Source organism: Danio rerio, chromosome 1 (assembly GCF_049306965.1).
Source record: "Danio rerio strain Tuebingen ecotype United States chromosome 1, GRCz12tu, whole genome shotgun sequence".
Classification (NCBI taxonomy): domain Eukaryota; kingdom Metazoa; phylum Chordata; class Actinopteri; order Cypriniformes; family Danionidae; genus Danio; species Danio rerio.
This window is the reverse complement of record NC_133176.1, coordinates 5,127,165-5,146,829: the sequence shown is the minus strand read 5'-3', so window position 1 is coordinate 5,146,829 and position 19,665 is coordinate 5,127,165. Positions and strand designations below refer to the sequence as shown.

The 19,665-nt window shown below is 32.5% G+C and overlaps 1 long non-coding RNA gene across 6 annotated transcripts in view; it reads right to left on the bottom strand.

The window, feature by feature from the left end:
* The window catches only part of LOC137495392 (uncharacterized), a 211,069-nt gene that overhangs the window by 97,726 nt on the left and 93,678 nt on the right, over positions 1-19,665 (bottom strand). For 4 of the 6 annotated variants that reach the window (XR_011015228.2, XR_012405392.1, XR_012405390.1 and 1 more), the window contains exon 3: positions 18,887-19,085. The exons of the other annotated variants lie outside the window; for them this stretch is intronic. This is a non-coding gene — a long non-coding RNA (uncharacterized lncRNA). The remainder of the gene's footprint in view (positions 1-18,886; positions 19,086-19,665) is intronic. 6 annotated transcript variants of the gene reach the window in all.

Here is a 19,665-nt window from a genome sequence, read left to right as displayed (position 1 = left end):
ATTAATTGATTACAATGTGTGTGTGTGTGTGTGTGTGTGTGTGTGTGTGTGTGTGTGTGTGTGTGTGTGTGTGATTATTAAGATTTTATTTAAATAATTTAATTTAATGTATTTTTTATGTTTTGTTATTTAGTTGTTTTTCTGGTTGGTTGGTTGGTTGGTTGGTAGTTGTTTTTTGTTGTTGATTGATTAGTTGGTTGGGGGATTGATTGATTAATTGATTGATTGTATTTCTATATAATAATCAAAAGCAATTAGTGTATTTTTCATTTAATTTAATTTACTTATTTAAAGAGAAAAAAAAGAAGTGAACTTCAACAAACATAAAAAAAATGAGAGTCAGAATAAGGCACTGGTTCGAGTCTCGGCTGGGTCAGTCGCCATTTCTGTGTGGAGTTTGCATGTTCTCCCCGTATTGGTGTGGGTTTCCTCTGGGTGCTCTGGTTTCCACCACATGTGCTATAGGTGAATTGAATAAACTTATCTGTAGTATATAAATGTGAATAAGTGTGTATTGATGTATTGAGTGTGTTTCCCAGTGCTGGGTTGTAGTTGGAATGGCAACTGCTGTGAAGCACAAATATGCTGGAATAGTTGGTGGTTCATTCCAACGTGACAAACTCCGATAAATAAAGGACTAGGCTGAAGGAAAATGAATGAATGAATGATACTATTTAAAGAGTATAAATAGAGAAATGGATATTGTCTGACCTGAAAAGCTTGATCGGTGCTTGTCAAATCTTCACTTAGCATAAATACTTTACACAAAGAGCTGTAAAATGTGTGCTTTCAATTCTCCCAGCTGATTTCATTTGAACTGTGTTGATTTGTTTTATCATTCATGAGTAATTGCCTTGAACTAATTTCAGCTCCTCTATATGAACACCCAGATGAAGGAATATTTGAATTAGTAAATTAATACTGAACCTGAAGCCAGAATCCCATAATTCATTTGTATTATTTTCTGCTATTAATGGCCAGGTGAGAAATACAGTTCATTTAACAATTACTATAACCTGTTAACTATTCCTAGTCCCAGAAGTATGCAAAACCTGCATATGCTAAAGTCTTATATTGAAATCCCTATAGTGTTCAGCATATATTAGTACACCTCTTATGCATTTATATTTTCTATAGATTGCTGAAGATTAATCTGGAGCTAATCTGACAAAATAACTTCATAACAGTCCAAAAAATTAATAGCCTGAATTTATATGTTAGGAAAAAAATATTAAATCTATGAAATCTGTTTTGTTCAAATGCACCAAAATATATTACCTTAATATACTGAAAAATGTATGGATAAAAAATGTTTACCTATTTATGCTGAGCAGTAGAATAAATGACTAAATGAATGAATGAAATAATACATAAATTAATAATGATAAATAAATAAATAAATATATATATATATATATATATATATATATATATATATATATATATATATATATATATATATATATATATATATATATATATATATAGAGAGAGAGAGAGAGAGAGAGAGAGAGAGAGAGAGAGAGAGAGAGAGAGAGAAAAAGAGAGAGAGAGAGTAAATTTAGTATAAGCTAATTTCATTAGAAAAAAAGAATTCCATCACTTATCCTCCCTTTTATCCATCCATCCATTCATTCGTTTGTTCCTTCGTTCGTTTGTTCATTCATTCATACCCCCATTTATTCATCTATCAGATCCATCAATCCATCCATCCATTCATTCATTCATTCATTGAATTCACACATTCATTCACTGAATCGATCATCAATTAATCCATCAGATCCATTCATTCATTCATTTATTCATTCATCTATTCATTGGATTCATCCATCCACCCATTTATTCATCCATGAGATCTGTCCATCTGTTAATTCGTTTATACATCAATTAATTCATCAGTTCATTAAACCACCCATTCATTCATTCATTTATTCATCTATCCATCAGATCCATGCATCCGTCCATCCATCCATTCATTCATTTATTCATTCATTCATCAAATCCATCCATCCATTAATTCATTTATTAATTCATCCATCAATCCTTCCACCATTTATTCACCCATCCATTAAATCCATCTATCCAGCCATTCATTCATTCATTCATTCATTCATTCATTCATTCATTCATTCATTCATTCATTCATTCATTCATTCATTCATTCAACAGATCAATCTATTCATTACGTTAATCTATTGTATCCATTAATCCATTGGATTCATTCATTCATTCATTCATTCATTCATTCATTCATTCACCAGATCCATTAATCTAATAATTCATTCATTCATCAATCAAATCCATCAATCTCTCTGTCCATCCATTCATTCATCCAACTGATTCATTCATTCATTCATTCATTCATTCATTCATTCATTCATTCATTCATTCATTCATTCATTCATCCAACTGATTCATTCATTCATTCATTTATTTCAATCATTCATTCATTCATTCATTCATTCCATGTCATCCATCCATCCATCATTTATAGGCATATTAGCATAAGAAGTGTAATTGACTCCAATCCCTTAAATGATTAGTAAATAATACACACAGTATCTCCATCATCATCCCGAGCGTCTGTTATTTTCCAGTGTCACCAGTTTTCATTCAATCATCATTTATTTCTTCCTTAAAGAGCCGCTTCTCTCCTGGCTTTTTTTCTGAAGCCCAACAATCATGTTTTTGGTCCGTCTGAAGCTGCGCTGGATAAGCACTAAAGTCCTTCCTCTGCTTGTCTGTCAACATGGATGCTGCGCAGACGCTTCAGCTTTAATCCCGCCAATCATGGCATCCGCTCAAACTTGCCGTCAGATTCAGCTTCTGCTTCCAGGACTTATAGCAAAAGGCCTTCAGATCAAGTCTAAAGGACGTGGAGCGCCAGCCTCTTCCACCAAATCATTCGCTTTCACGCCAATCCGTTACCAGCTTTCCTTCAGCTCAACTACAAACATTAGAAGAGTACTTCAGGGGAAAATCAATGGGGGGAAATCAAATAAATAAATAAATGTGGATGTTCTGTATATTCATCGTCATTGTGTTGATTTAGATGTGTTTATGTGCGTGTGTGTGTTTGTGTGTGTTCAATTCAATTCAGAACATGTCTGAGGCAGCTCCGTGTGGGGAAAATGAAGTGGGAGTTCAATTAAATGGAGATTAAAACTGGCTTTTTGCTTTTTTGCCAAGTCATTTATTATTTGATTCAATAGGCACATCTCCACAAATTACTATAACATCAAAAAGTTGTTTTGTTTATATTATTTTACAATTTAATTAATAAAGAAGCAAACTTATGTTCTAGTTTCATTGCACTCAAAGTAAAATATTTATTTATTTATTTGTATTTAAATATTTGTATTTATTTTTGCATTTATTTATTTATTTATTTATTTATTTATTTATTTATTTATTTATATTTGTATTTATTTATTTAAGTATTCATTAATTAATTTATTTATTCATGTATTTATTTATAAATACATAAATAAAAAATATATATATTTTATTTATTTATTTTTTGCATTTATTTTTTCATTTATTTATTTATTTATTTATGTACAATGTAAAAAAGGAGGCATGTCAATCAAAGTGTTTCTGCAGACTATTTTTATCAAGAGTGATTAATATATATACATACCATTAGAAGCTGGTCATATTCACAGACTGTTGACACATAACTTTACTTAAACCCCTTATAAAATCTTTTTTATACATTTTTTAATCAATTAAGCCTAATCATAAATAATTAATATTTATAGATTAAACTTTATCATAAAGTGTCCCTCATGCAAAAACATCAAGCAACTCAAGCTGCGATAGTAACACTGCAACAAGGACACCTTTAAATAAATTGTTACCAGGTTCTAAAATAACATGTTTGCATATGTGAATTAAGCATTATTTCATTAACTATATGCTAATTTACCTATTTTAGCAATTTTTTTCCTTGAAACACGTCTATTTCAATTTTGTTTTCAAGTATCAACTATCAAATAATATTTATTTATTTATTTATTTATTTATTTATTATTAGTAGTATTATTTTAGATAATTAAGAATTATTGTTAATAAATTTATTATTATTATTATTATTATTATTTTGTTTGGTTATTTCGTCTTCTTCTTCTTATCATTATTATTAATACTAGTGTTATTATTATCAATATTATAATAATAATAATTATTATTATTATCATTATCTGGTTGCTTAGTTATTTTTTCTTTGTCTTTTTTTTATTCTTCTTATTATTATTTATTTGTTTGGTTATTTCGTGTTTTTCTTTTTCTAATTCTTCTTCTTCTTCTTTTTCCTCTTCTTCTTCTTCTTCTTTTTCTTCTTCTTCTTCTTCTTCTTCTTCTTATTATTATTATTATTATTATTATTATTATTATTATTATTATTTTTACTATATCACAGTAGAATGTTTTTAAAGAGAACATTTCTTGCAACTCCAAAACTCAGAAAATACAGTAAAATGTCATAAACAATAATTTTCATTTAATAATAATTGTTGTAAATAATCCGAATAAATGATGCATTAATATAAACGTCAGTAATAATCAAAACCTTCACAATACAGATTTGAACTAAATCAGTTGTTTGTTGATGTTTTTCTTTTTTTTTTTTGAGAACTAACCCAGTTAATCAAACATCATAGCTGATAGCAGAAGCGAGGTCACAGGTTTGCAGACAGATATAGCTCTATGGCCTGCTTTCCGTCACTTGGCTTGCATAATTCTCCGTCGATCTGTGTCGCATGTATCTGCGTTCCCGGCGAGAGAACATTATATAAGCGTCACTCCTTGCTGCATGAGTAATTATAGACACTTTGAGATTTGGAAAACAGCATCAGCTCTTGTTTTAAACCATACGAGGTCTGACATTTGCAGATTTTCTTAGTAAACCGATGAGAGGAAAAGATCTCACTGGAGTCTTTCTGTCCTCTCTGTTTGCTTTTATGATGGTTTGTTTAAGGTAAGAGACTGCAGGTGAAGAGTTTGAAAAGCATAAAAGTTTGAAAAGCGGTTTAGTTGATCGATTACAATAAGAATTGCAAACATTTATTTATTGCAGCATACTAAAGTAAATATACATTGAATTAACTTTTTTATTGAGGTAAGTATTTGCAAACAATTGAAATGGGCAAATAAATTTCAGTTAGTAATGTTCAGATGCATTTGTTTGTTTAAATTCAGCCCACACACATTGTTTGCAACCATTTATCTTAAAAATGTAGTAAATCCAATGAATCATTTTGTTTTTCAGTGTAGTTGTTTGACTATATATTTTAACCTTTAATATGCATATATTAATATGCTTTAATTGATTTAATCAATATATTTTCCTTATATTTTATTCGTTATCTACCTTAAAAGAATGCGAATATTCATGGATGTGTTCTAATTAAGTATACTATCGCATTTTAGAAACCTACATAAATATATACATATATAAAAAACTATAGAAATTATTATTAATGTTATTTAAATATGTGAATAGACATTATTATTATTATTATTATTATTATTATTATTATTATTATTATTATTATTATGGGCGAAACAGTGGCGCAGAAGGTAGTGCTGTCACTTTTCCCCCACAGTCTAAATACATGCTAAATTGTCCGTAGTGTATGAGTGTGTGTGTGGATGTTTCCCAGCGATGGGTTGTAGCTGGAAGGGCATCAGTTGTGTAAAAACTTGCTGGATAAGTTGGCGGTTGATTCCGCTGTGGAGACCCCGGATTAAGAAAGGGAATAAGCCAACAAGAAAATGAATGAATGAATGAATAAATGAATGAATTATTATTATTATTATTATTATTATTATTATTATTATTAAAAATTGGTAAATTGAGAAAAGAAATAACAAGTGGTTTGACAATACATCCCCTGTTGATTGATTATTTTAAAATAACTATTTATTTATTTATTTATTTATTTATTTATTTATTTATTTATTTATTTATTTGTGTTTGTTTTTACTTGTTATTCATTCATTTTCTTTTCGGCTTAGTCCCTTTATTAATTTGGGGAATGAACCGCCAACTTATCTAGCATATGTTTGACGCAGTGGATGCCCTTTCAGCTGCCACCCAACTCTAGAAAACACCCATACACTCCTGCATTCACACACATACACTACGGAGAATTTTAGCTTACCCAATTCACCTGTAGTGTATATGTTTGGACTTTGGGGGAAACAGGAGCACCAGAAAGAAACCAGGGGAAGAACATGCAAACCTCATACAGAAATGACACCTTCAGTATTTGTTTATTTATGTATTTGTTTGTTTGTTTATGAAATTATTTCTTGATTTTTTTTATTGGTTATTTATTATTATTATTATTATTATTATTATTATTATTATTATTATTATAGTTGGGGGTTGAGTGTTGGGTTAATGACCCACCTCGTAAAAATGCGATGTTACCAAAACGCCAACATGTTGTGACTAAATATCAATTTCGACATATACAGCCCTAAGTGTAAGTATTATTTATTTATGTATTCATTTATTTGTTTGTTTGTTTGTTTGTCATTATTGATAATAATATTATTGTTCATTTTATTTATGTTTTTGTAACTATTTGTAGCTTTTTCTTTTTTTCAATAAGTGTCATTTTCCAAAGCACTTGCAATAACAACACCAAACAGCCACCCACTGGAAGTCGCAGTTAAAGTTGTTGAAAGTTGTCTATAAAAGCAACTTCATGACCAAAAAGTAAACACCAGAGGCCAAAGTTGGCTGTGATTAGACTGTGACGAATAAGAGAAAGAGCAGGTGAAGAAGAACGAGGATTAGAGAGTTGCACATAAAAGCTGCTTTCACGTGCTCCATCAGACAGGGTTTGTTATGGCCGTGGTCATTATTCCACCTCTACAACACTTCACAGACAGAACCCAGCTTAACGCCAATCCCCGAGAGGGCCTGCCGGTCGAGTCGGGATTGATTCATACTTGTTTTTGGTCCATTTAATTACCCTTCCTCTTCCTGAAGGTCTTTGAGCTTCCTTTTTTGCACTACAAAATGCTCACTCAAGCCTGAGCGATGGATCTTGTTTGCCACTTGTTCTTTATCATGCAACTCAGTGAATATGGGAATATACCAGCATGGAATATGCATTCATTCATTCATTTTACTTTAGTTTAGTTCCTTATTTATCAGGGGTCGCCACAGAAGAATGAACCACCAACTATTCCGGCATACGTTTTACGCAGTTAATACCCTTCCAGCCAATACTGGGAAACATCCATACACACTCATCCACACACATATAATACAGCCAAATTAGTTAATTAAATTCACCTTCAATGCATGTTTGGACTGTGAGGGAAACCAGAGCACCCGGAGGAAACCCACGCCAACACGGTGAGAGCAAGCAACATCTTCACAAAAATGCCAACTGGCCCAGCTAAGACTCGAATCAGCAACCTTATAGCTGTTAGGTGACAATGCTAAGCACTGAGCCAAAAAAATAAATGCACCAATATGTGATATGTGACACTAATAAATAAAAAAAACATTTGTTCTGGATTGTGTCCCCAAATAAATGCAAATAAAGAAATACACACCTCAAACTGGACCAATCAGCAGCAAGAAAAGTGAGATATCTGCACTGTAAAAAAAGTTACTTCATTTTTTACGTAAAATAACATAAAATAATGACTGTTAAATTACAGAAATTTACCATAAAATAACAGATGTTAAATTACAGAAATGTACCGTAAAATAACAGATGTTAAATTACAGAAATTTACCATAAAATAACAGATGTTAAATTACAGAAATGTACCGTAAAATAACAGATGTTAAATTACAGAAATGTACCGTAAAATAACAGATGTAAATTACAAAAAAGTACCGTAAAATAACAGATGTTAAATTACAGAAATGTACTGTAAAATAACAGATGTAAATTACAAAAAAGTACCGTAAAATAACAGATGTTAAATTACAGAAATGTACTGTAAAATAACAGATGTTTAATTACAGAAATTTACTGTAAAATAACAGATGTTAAATTACAGAAATTTACCTTAAAGTAACAGATGTTGATTTACAGAAATGTACCGTAAAATAACAGATGTTAAATTACAGAAATGTACCGTAAAATAACAGATGTTAAATTACAGAAATGTACTGTAAAATAACAGATGTTAAATTACAGAAATGTACCGTAAAATAACAGATGTTAAATTACAGAAATGTACCGTAAAATAACAGATGTAAATTACAAAAAAGTACCGTAAAATAACAGGTGTTAAATTACAGAAATGTACTGTAAAATAACAGATGTAAATTACAAAAAAGTACCGTAAAATAACAGGTGTTAAATTACAGAAATGTACTGTAAAATGACAGATGTTTAATTACAGAAATTTACACTAAAATAACAGGTGTTAAATTACAGAAATGTACTGTAAAATAACAGATGTTTAATTACAGAAATTTACTGTAAAATAACAGATGTTAAATTACAGAAATATACTGTAAAATAACAGATGTTAAATTACAGAAATGTACCGTAAAATAACAGATGTTAAATTACAGAAATGTACTGTAAAATAACAGATGTAAATTACAAAAAAGTACCGTAAAATAACAGGTGTTAAATTACAGAAATGTACTGTAAAATAACAGATGTTTAATTACAGAAATTTACTGTAAAATAACAGATGTTAAATTACAGAAATTTACCTTAAAGTAACAGATGTTGATTTACAGAAATGTACCGTAAAATAACAGATGTTAAATTACAGAAATGTACCGTAAAATAACAGATGTTAAATTACAGAAATGTACTGTAAAATAACAGATGTTAAATTACAGAAATGTACCGTAAAATAACAGATGTTAAATTACAGAAATGTACCGTAAAATAACAGATGTAAATTACAAAAAAGTACCGTAAAATAACAGGTGTTAAATTACAGAAATGTACTGTAAAATAACAGATGTAAATTACAAAAAAGTACCGTAAAATAACAGGTGTTAAATTACAGAAATGTACTGTAAAATAACAGATGTTTAATTACAGAAATTTACTGTAAAATAACAGGTGTTAAATTACAGAAATGTACTGTAAAATAACAGATGTTTAATTACAGAAATTTACTGTAAAATAACAGATGTTAAATTACAGAAATGTACTGTAAAATAACAGATGTTAAATTACAGAAATGTACCGTAAAATAACAGATGTTAAATTACAGAAATGTACTGTAAAATAACAGATGTAAATTACAAAAAAGTACCGTAAAATAACAGGTGTTAAATTACAGAAATGTACTGTAAAATAACAGATGTTTAATTACAGAAATTTACTGTAAAATAACAGGTGTTAAATTACAGAAATGTACTGTAAAATAACAGATGTTTAATTACAGAAATTTACTGTAAAATAACAGGTGTTAAATTACAGAAATGTACCGTAAAATAACAGATGTTAAATTACAGAAATGTACTGTAAAATAACAGATGTTAAATTACAGAAATGTACCGTAAAATAACAGATGTTAAATTACAGAAATGTACCGTAAAATAACAGATGTTAAATTACAGAAATGTACTGTAAAATAACAGATGTAAATTACAAAAAAGTACCGTAAAATAACAGGTGTTAAATTACAGAAATGCACTGTAAAATAACAGATGTTTAATTACAGAAATTTACTGTAAAATAACAGGTGTTAAATTACAGAAATGTACTGTAAAATAACAGGTGTTAAATTACAGAAATTTACTGTAAAATAACAGATGTTAAATTACAGAAATTTACCTTAAAGTAACAGATGTTGATTTACAGAAATGTACCGTAAAATAACAGATGTTTAATTATAGAAATGTACCGTAAAATAACAGATTTTCAATTACAGAAATTTACTGTAAAATAGCAGATGTTAAATTACAGAAATTTACTGTAAAATAACAGATGTTTTAAATAAATTACATTTTTTTAATTTTAATTTACTTTAAAATAATGGATTTTATTACAGTGTGCTGCAACTTAAATATAAATCAGTTAACGTCTTATTTTCATTGTTATTGTAAACCTTTTTAAAAGTGAATGTACACCTAAATAAATTGTAATTTATATACTAAAGATTACGCGTCATGAAGATTTAAAGTTGTTCAATTACAGTAAGTCAGTATTCAAGTTGAATATTTTTACTTTAAGTGAGCTTACAGCTGCATACATTATCCTGTCAAGTTAGTTTTTTTTTTATAGATCACAACTTTTGTATGAGATTTGATGTACACAAAATTACGCCCTGCTTTTTTACTTTGCACCCAGACACCAGATAACTGTATGAAGAATCAAGTCTTAAGAACGTTGCTTTGGAAGCTGAGTAGATTTTTTTTTTTAAGCAATAAGCTTGGTTTATTTTGCATATGATATTTTATTAAATTTAGACACTGTGCTGTTGCAATACTGTATAGATCCAACAGGCAATCCATAGGATTTGCATCTTCGTTAAGGTGTGCACTCAATAAATCTTTAACAGATTACAAAACATACTGACTTATATTGCAAACAGAAAAGAAAAAACATAAATCCATCTGGTGCAACATTTGGCCAACCAGCCTTTCCTTAAATGAGCAGCTTTCCCGTAGGAATGAGAAATCACAAAAGAAATCCCGTTTGATATCTCAATTGTTTCTCCTAGACAGTAGAAAGATGTTGAAAAAGCACAACTCTCTAGGGGGAAATCACTTACAATCTTAAACTGTTTAACATGCAAACACAAATTTCTACCATTCATTCATTCATTCATTCATTTTCTTATCGGCTTAGTCCCTTTATAAATCCTGGGATGCCACAGTGGAATGAACCGACAAATTATCCAGCACATTTTTTATGCAGCGGGTGCCATTCCAGCCCCAACCCATCTCTGGGAAACCTATTTCTACCATTTTTAACGATATTCATAGTAAAAATAGACTGCCATCCACATTAATTGTATAGCCCAAATTAAAATAGATGTTCCAATAGAGGGCTAGTAATGCCATAAAACAGTGTTTGGTTCCTCAGTGAACCTTTCAATTTATTTTTATTTTTTTTTTTTTTTATTGATTTATTTCTCAGAGAAACAAACATTTCAATAATGTAAAGGAACTTATTTCCACATAAAAAAACGTTATGTTGAATAAAAAAAAGATGAATTGGGTGAATATTAAATGTTCTTGCAGAAAATTTCTTTTATAAGTGCTGCATGTACATTTTATTCATTTATTTTATTTTATTCATTAATTCATTTATTTATTTATCTTTATACATAGTACCAATTCTGACCACTAATTGATCCCAGTTGTAAGAGCAACAAATAATAAAAATGACTTCCAGTTGATCACTTTGAAAAGTGGAAGAAGGTAGATTTTTCTGATGAATCAACTGTTGAACTGCATCCCAATCATCACAAATATTGCAGAAGACCTATTGGAACCCACATCGACCCAAGATTCTCAGAGAAATCAAGTTTGGTAAAGGAAAAATCATGGTTTGGGGTTACATTCAGTATGGAGGCGTGCGAGAGATCTGCAGAGTGGATGGCGACATCAACAGCCTGAGGTATCAAGACGTTTGTACTGCCCATTTCTTTAAACACAAGAGAGGGCAAATTCTTCAGCAGGATAGCGCTCCTTCTCATACTTCAGCCTCCACATCAAAGCTCCCGAAAACAAAGATCAAGGTGCTCCGGCATTGGCCAGCCCAGACACCAGACATTAACATTATTAAGCGTGTCTGGGGTAAGATGAAGGAGGAGGCATTAGAGATGACTCCAAAGAATCTTGATGAACTCTGGGAGTCGTGCAAGAACGCTGCCATTCCAGATGACTTTATTAATAAGTCATATTCAATATTTATTCTTTTTCCACAGCAGCATGACTTTATATTCTATATTGTACATTATTTAAGTGACAAGAATTTTGTCCAAGCAAAGTCAGAACTTGCTGTCTTAATTAAATAACTAAAAATCAAGGCATGATCATATTTTATTTTGGTAAAATAAGCGTCCAGAGTCTTTTGCCTTTCATTTAAGCCACTTCTGATACCAAACAATCACCTAGAAGTCAAGTTACTATTTATTTTTCTTAAAACCTTGATAGGAGACAAGACTTCTGTCATGTAGTGTTGCACTTTATCATCTGCCTATTACTATGAGATTGACTGTTTATTACTACATACAATATAAAGTAAATATTCTGCATGATTTTACATTCCTAATCCCACTCAACACAACCCAACTACTACATTAACAACAATAAATAGGCAGCTAGTTAGAAGCTTACTGAGTCAAGAGTGAGAATTAATGGTTTATTCTTAATAGAGTTGTCATAAAATAGTTGTAAGATTGTGTCATTGATTTGAAATATCAACACTTTCATGTAGTGATCATCGTATTAGCTTCGAACGCAACGCTATTTGTTAGCTGCTCCTGAAGAAAAAAAAGTGGCCTGGTGTTAATGAATGCACATTCATCTGATGGCCGCCGATGGGAGAGCTAGCCAGCCTGCTAATGGATTGAAATTCCACATCCAGCTTTTTTTCCAACTAAAAACAAGTGGAGCTCGCGAGGGCCAGGGCTTGGCAGGCGGCGTTGTGTGGCGTAAACAAAAAAGTGACTGACTAATGCTCCCTCGCTGTCAAACGGCCATCTCTCGCTCTCAAAGGAATGATTGATTGTATCCTTTCCCATGACTGATGTTGACAGCAGCAGAATCATAAAAATGAGTCGAGATGCTTTCCTAAACGAGCGTGATAAATGAAGGTGTACCGGAGCATTTGCCTCCGAGTGATTATCTGTTATGCTAATTTCCTACAAAAAAATAATAAATAAATAAATGAACAGCATTGGGGACCGATGTAAATACACCAGATTTGATTTATCGGGTGGTTTAGCAATACATCTGAGGTAAACAAATCAAACTCGCATATACTGTATGGAAATGTGTGTGAAATGCAGCCACTCAAAACAGAAAAGAGAAAAGTATGGATTTGTATGGTTATTGTGGCTGTTTATTGCGATATTGTTATTATATGAATATTAGGGTCGGGCCATGTCGACCAATTTGGCATTGTACGATGTCTAATGCGAAAAGCAGGGGTGGGGTGTGGGGTGGTGTTTGACAGAGTGCGTGCGACGTGTCTAAAGAGCAAGGAGGGATCCGGGGGTGAGAAGGGTGCGTGACTTATTTGAGGACCGGGAGGGAGACACGCAATTTCCGGGAGATTATCACTCGTTTGCGCAAATGCATAGAGACTCCTGAAACTTCTGGAAAACTTGGGATGTCTGAATATCACGTTTAATAACTATGGTGAGACATGATCCAGCAGTACATCATTGATAAATTGTCTGACGTGCACTGCTCTCTGAAGCTCAAAGGAGAGCATGACAGTGTGGTGCTGTGTGTGTGTGCGTGTGTGTGTGTGTGGTCACGTAATGTGCATTTTCAGCGGACGGAGGGCTGTTCAGAAATGCTAGGTAAAACGGTGTGGATGTGGATCATTTTTGTTCTAAAATGCCATTTTAAAACTAAGACGTATTAGTGTAAATGGTGCCTAAGTGTGTATTTTTCACTAGCGGGTTTGCGACAGGGGCTGGGCGGAGGATCGGCGATGCCGGCTTAACATCGTATTGTCTATTGGCCATCGTCGTTGGATGATGGCATCGTCTATCGGCCCAACCCTGAATATATTACATGGATGTACATTGCATCCCAATGGAGTTTTGATTTGTCGTATGTAGACTAAATATTGACAGCATGCAGATCTTTATTTGTATTGTAAATAATGATATATGTGTGATTTCAAGTTCATGGCACAGAATATACTCTTTTAAAAATCTTTAAAATTAAATAACTTAACATAAGCTTAGGAGTGTGAGAAAAATGTTCATTTTCGATGTAAATTTCAGATGGCACCTAAAGGTTTTTGCATCTGGACTATTCATATATATTTATTTATTTTCTATGCCAACCTATAATATATATATATATATATATATATATATATATATTTTTTTTTTTTTTTTAAATCTACATTAATCTCACTGTAATCTTGGAATTAATCTAGATGGTACATTTGAATTCTGCAGAAGGCATTCAGAATATGTGTGCTACCCAAATAATGACTAAAAGTAAGTCTTTGAGAACGGGTTTCTCAAGCCAGGTGGCGCATTAGACCAGGGGCTCATCTCCTGTTTCCAAACAGCATCACAAACTGCTTGAGAAACTGTTCTGCTATGATAATTAGTGTTGAAAATAAAGGATGTTCAATAAGATGTACTTGTGTTTACTGTTTATTCATAAGCTCCAAATAGCCATTTTTGATCACCTTAATCTCACTAAAGTCATGACTGAACTAAACAGAAATGGATTTAAGACATGTGGAGTATGCAGATATTAGTGGCATTATTGAAGTAAACACCGCGATTTAACTATTATCGTCATGAAGGACTTTTCGCCATATTTTCTAACAAGATCCACACACACACGCACAGTCACACGCACATACATCGCAAAATGCAGAAGTTTTTTTATTTTTAATTTCCAAAACACTCTAACCAGTGCTTACTCCTTATTTTCGTGTAATACCATAGTTTGTCACAGGGGCATGAATGAAATGTTCACGAGTAAGTGAAACTGCCGAACTGCAGTTAAAGTCACCCAAAATGACAGGAAACTTACATGAAAGCACTTCACGCAAACACCTTAATTATATTATTGTCTATTAAGGCAAATAACTAGATTACAGATGTCCATGTAAGCATAGTCAGTAGTGTCCTCCAAGTAAGTCAAAGATCCAGAAGGGCATCTTGATGATTTGATTCAGAAGGGCACTTGTTTGTCAGACGGCTCACCGGTCAGGTATACATCTGTGCTAAAATATCAAGGTGAAAAATCATCATAGCTAGCTTAGAATAGACCCTCCAACCCAACTGAGAGTAGATTAACAGTGATATTTTTTTTAATGCTGATAATGGCCCACCGCTAATATATATAATATATTATATTATATTATAATCTAATTATATTATAATCTAATATATAATTTTATATATATATATATATATATATATTTTTTTTTATTTATTTATTTATTTATTTTTATTTAGTCATATTATTTCATTAGCATTCACTGGCCACTGTATCAGTTGCGCATTTGCATCAATTTCATTCATTCATTCATTTTCTTTTCAGCTTAGTCCCTTTATTAATCTGGGGTCACCACAGCGCAATGAACCGCCAACTTATCTAGCATATGTTTTATGCAGGGGATGCCCTATAACATCTCTGGGAAACATCCATACACACTCATTTACACACATACACTACTGACAATTTAGCCTACCCAGTTCACCTGTACCGCATGTCTTTGGACTGTGGGGGAAACCGGAGCACTCGGAGGAAACCCACACGAACGCAGAGAGAACCTGCAAACTCCACACAGAAACGCCAACTGACCCAGCCGAGGCTTGACCCAGCGACCTTCTTGCTGTGAGGCGATTGTGCTTTTTAAAATGAAGCCAACTTGTTGCTCTTAAGGCAATGGGTTTACAATTTTTTTTTTTTTTTTATCAAGTCAACTTGTTGATTTTACTCACTTAAAATAAATAAATAAATAAAGTAACTAATCACTATTTTACAGTGAATAGATGTGCAGCTGGCAAACATGCAACCTGGAAGAAAATCTCTGGTGTACCGGTAAGGTGTACCAAATAAAATGTCATGTTCAAGCACCTTCAATAGGCCTTTTTCACACTTCCTGGTTCCGGTAAGCGAAGCAGTGTACCACAACATCCGGTTTCAATGCGACGGAGCAAGAAAGAATGGCAGGGTCATCTCATCGCTGTGATTGCCGCGTTCCCAGCTGCTCCAACTCAAAAACGACACTCTTACTTTAATGACCACGATCTCCCGAAAGACGAAGGACAGGGAAAATCATGGATGACAATATTAAAGGGGGTTGAATGCCGTTTCAAGTTATATGTGGGAGTACGCTCGTATGCTGTATGCACTTCAAAGCAGAGATTATCATGTTTCATTAAAGACTGGTGGTCTATGGTTTATTTTCATGAGTAATTATAATATAGACAAAACTCCAGTTAAACTATCTGCCTTCCACAAACAAGTGCTCATCATGGTCATTAATCTATAAGCATGATTTATCCCTACATTGTTGTTATTTTGGAATAATAGACAGTTCATACAAATGCAAATCTCTTTTTTTTTAATTGGTTTGACAGTAAAATTATTTGTTTAGTCAGTTATATAATAAAGATGGTAAACTTTTCTTACAATGAAGTCCTTTATTACAAAATCAAAATATTACAAAACCCAGCAAGTTTTCAACTGTTATTGGTTCAATTCCTGCAGAGACATGTTATTCATTTATGTTATTTAGAGGTATTAATAAGACCATCCTTCTGATGCTTCATCTTTTGATATTACTAAATCTTATGTCGGCAAATTTTGTTTCACTAAATACCAAGAGTAATGATAGAGCTATTCATACTCTTTTCCAAAAAGAAATCATTACTGTACCTTATATTAAATTTTATTATATGTCTTTATTAAAGGGTGAATTGAAGAAAAGTGTGGCTGTTACCACAGAAATATCATGTTAGAAATAGAATTAAAATATCCTATAAACTCATCCACAGGTTTTATCCAGCAAAACATTGTTTGCAAAAATTTAAAAGTGGGATTGATGTAAATTGTATTTTTGTAACGAATATGAGGAGACAGTTTTACACTTATTTTGGCATTGTACATAGTCAGCTTATGGGGTGAGTTGCAAAATGTATCAATAACGATTCTTTTGTGTTCAAAACCTCTTTCATCATTATGGATAAATGTACATTTGGGCTTTACTTGATTATTCTAATCTAGAGGGAAAATAGTTTTATTTATTTAATTTGCTTATGTTGTTAACAAAATTGTACATTCATAAATATAAATTTACTAATATGAAACCAGATTTTAAGGTATTGATGACTGAAATATGCTTGTACAATACCAGTATCAACTCTCTAAACAAGAAACTCGACCCACTTTAAAATGTGTGAACTCTACAATGTATTTCATTATTATGTTATATTACATTTTGATTATTTGTATTTTATTTATAATTACCCCCTGGTATGTACATTTTTGTATTGTAAAATGTTATTTTCTGTTCTTTAAATAAATAATAAAAATGAATATTATCCACGAGTAGGAGCTAATGTGTTTCCAGACTTGAGAAAACCTCACGAGCATTAAACAACCTGTAATGTATTAACCGATAGCAACTCGCCTGTATAGCTAACTTACCTCGCCATTCACTATATCTGACTCTGAATAAAAAGGAAGGAGGGGGTTAGCACAGTTTACAGACGGGACTACTGACATTAAACTCATCCTGCTGGATGTTAAATAGCCAGGTTAATCTAGCTTACGAATGGCTTGAATGAGCAGATTTTATGCTGTTGGCTGTGCACCTTACTGAAACCTGATGTTGCAAACGCAAACGGTAAGACACGTTTTCTGCACAAACTCTGCAAATCGGTATCATCTTTTAAAAGTTGTTTTATTAAGGCAGTTTTACACATTCACCGAACAACATTTTCTTGTCCAAATTATGGCAAAGTTGACCGTGAGAAAGTCATCCGCTGTCCCGAGGCTGTCATGTCTCTGCGACTCATAGCGAACCCGGAAATATCGATACACTGCTTCGAAGGGCGCTTCAGGTGTTCAATTCCGCTGTGAAAAAGGTCTATATCAACATTGTAGCACAAACTTTTCTTTAGGAGAAAAAAAGAGAACAAATTACCAATCAGAAACAACTGCGACCGAATGAATTAAAACAGAGCGAGTTATGCTGATTGTTTGTCAAGCGAATGAGCTGCTCCATCATATCCGCTCATCTATCACCAGGTATGCGTATAACTCATTCCCCTTTCAAAAGAAGATTGTTACTATCTGATTGCATATTGTGCGACAGTGAAAGCAAAAAATAATGCTCTTTTACGAAAATAAACCGCCGTTGTTTATGCTGTCAGGAGAGATGACAAGCGAAACACAGCATCCTGGCAGGTTTAAAGGATGAGATCAGTGGGATGAGCATGTACCACTCATGTCCCGGGCTTAATGTCATCCTGGACAAAAGAACTCCCTTAGAGGCTCCTACCCGTTCAGCAGCACTTGCCAAGAAAAGCCTGAAATATTACAGCATGAAACAGCAGCGAATTTTGGACATTCCTGTTCTGCAGCACAGTGCAAACCTGTTCAAATCAAAAACTGATAGCTTTATATCTGTATACGCTGACCAATAAAAAAGTGTAGAGATCATTTTCACTTGGTATCGCTACACTGTTAACGATTTTTGTAGATTACACAGTATGTACCTGTATTTTTACTGTAGGACAGTGTGGTGAGGAGAGTGTGGCCGAACACCCAGAAAGGAGGGAGAGCGAGTGGAGACACCGGCGGCTGGTCAGTAGCCCAATCAGAAATAATTTATAACACCTGTTTTCTCTAGTGATTGGGCCGGAGAGACACCTCCTTAGTCAAAGTCAAAGTCAAAGTCAAAGTCAGCTTTATTGTCAATTCAGCCACATGTACAAGACATACAGAGAATCGAAATTGCGTTACTCTCAGACCCAAGGTGCTTAACATTAATATAAAATATATATATATAAAAAATAGTAGAGTTTAAGAAAAAAAAGAAAGAAAATTTACAGTATATACATTGCACATAAATGTGGTCTAAAAAAAAAAAAAAAAAAAAAAAAAAGGGAGCGAGAGAGACCAGTCGGGGGAGAGAGCTGAGAGACTACACCACCTTTGAGCCTTGTGCTTGAACCATTTAAAATAAATAATAAAATGGTCACTTACCTTATCGCCGACCCTGTCTTCTTTTTCCCACAACAAAGAACCTTTTTACAGTGGTGCCGAAACCCGAGAAATCCAGAATCTCCTGCTGCTTTTTACGGTGAAGGACCGCGAGTGCCTGGATCCCCTCTGCAAATGAACTGGTCGACGGAGTGGTCAACTTAGCAGCGAGGTCTCCTCTTCTTCCCAGGTTTCATCACCACTGTAGAAAGGTTATATTATTTATTTTAAATATAATATATATTTTTTACATTTATTTTAAAAACAAACACTGTATCTGTTTTCCTTGTTTAGACATAAGTTAAATATTTCAGTAGCCGTGACGTCACTCTCCACCCCATTTCCTCTAAATCACGCCAAATTTGTGTGATTCGTTTGTGCCCGATTTGTGCTGGTTTTTTGTGCTGTTTTTTTTTTTTTTTGTCCAAAAAATAAAAAGAAAATGATAATAATAAATTGGATACAAAAGCATCCAGCAATGCCGAAATACATTCAGTACACATGACATGTTATAACAAATAGAAAGTCAGAAATAGTGTTTAATACATTAATCCAAATTTACTAAAATAATCTGTTAATAAACAAGTAAACATATTGCAGGCTAGTATGTATGTATGTATGTATTTTTTTTTTTATTTGTTTATTTCACATCTAACATCTTCCTACAACCTTATAATAAAATAAATAAATAAATATATGATAACACCACCCCCAACAACAACAACAGCAATATTACTACTACTACTACTACTACTACTACTACTACTACTAATAATAATAAT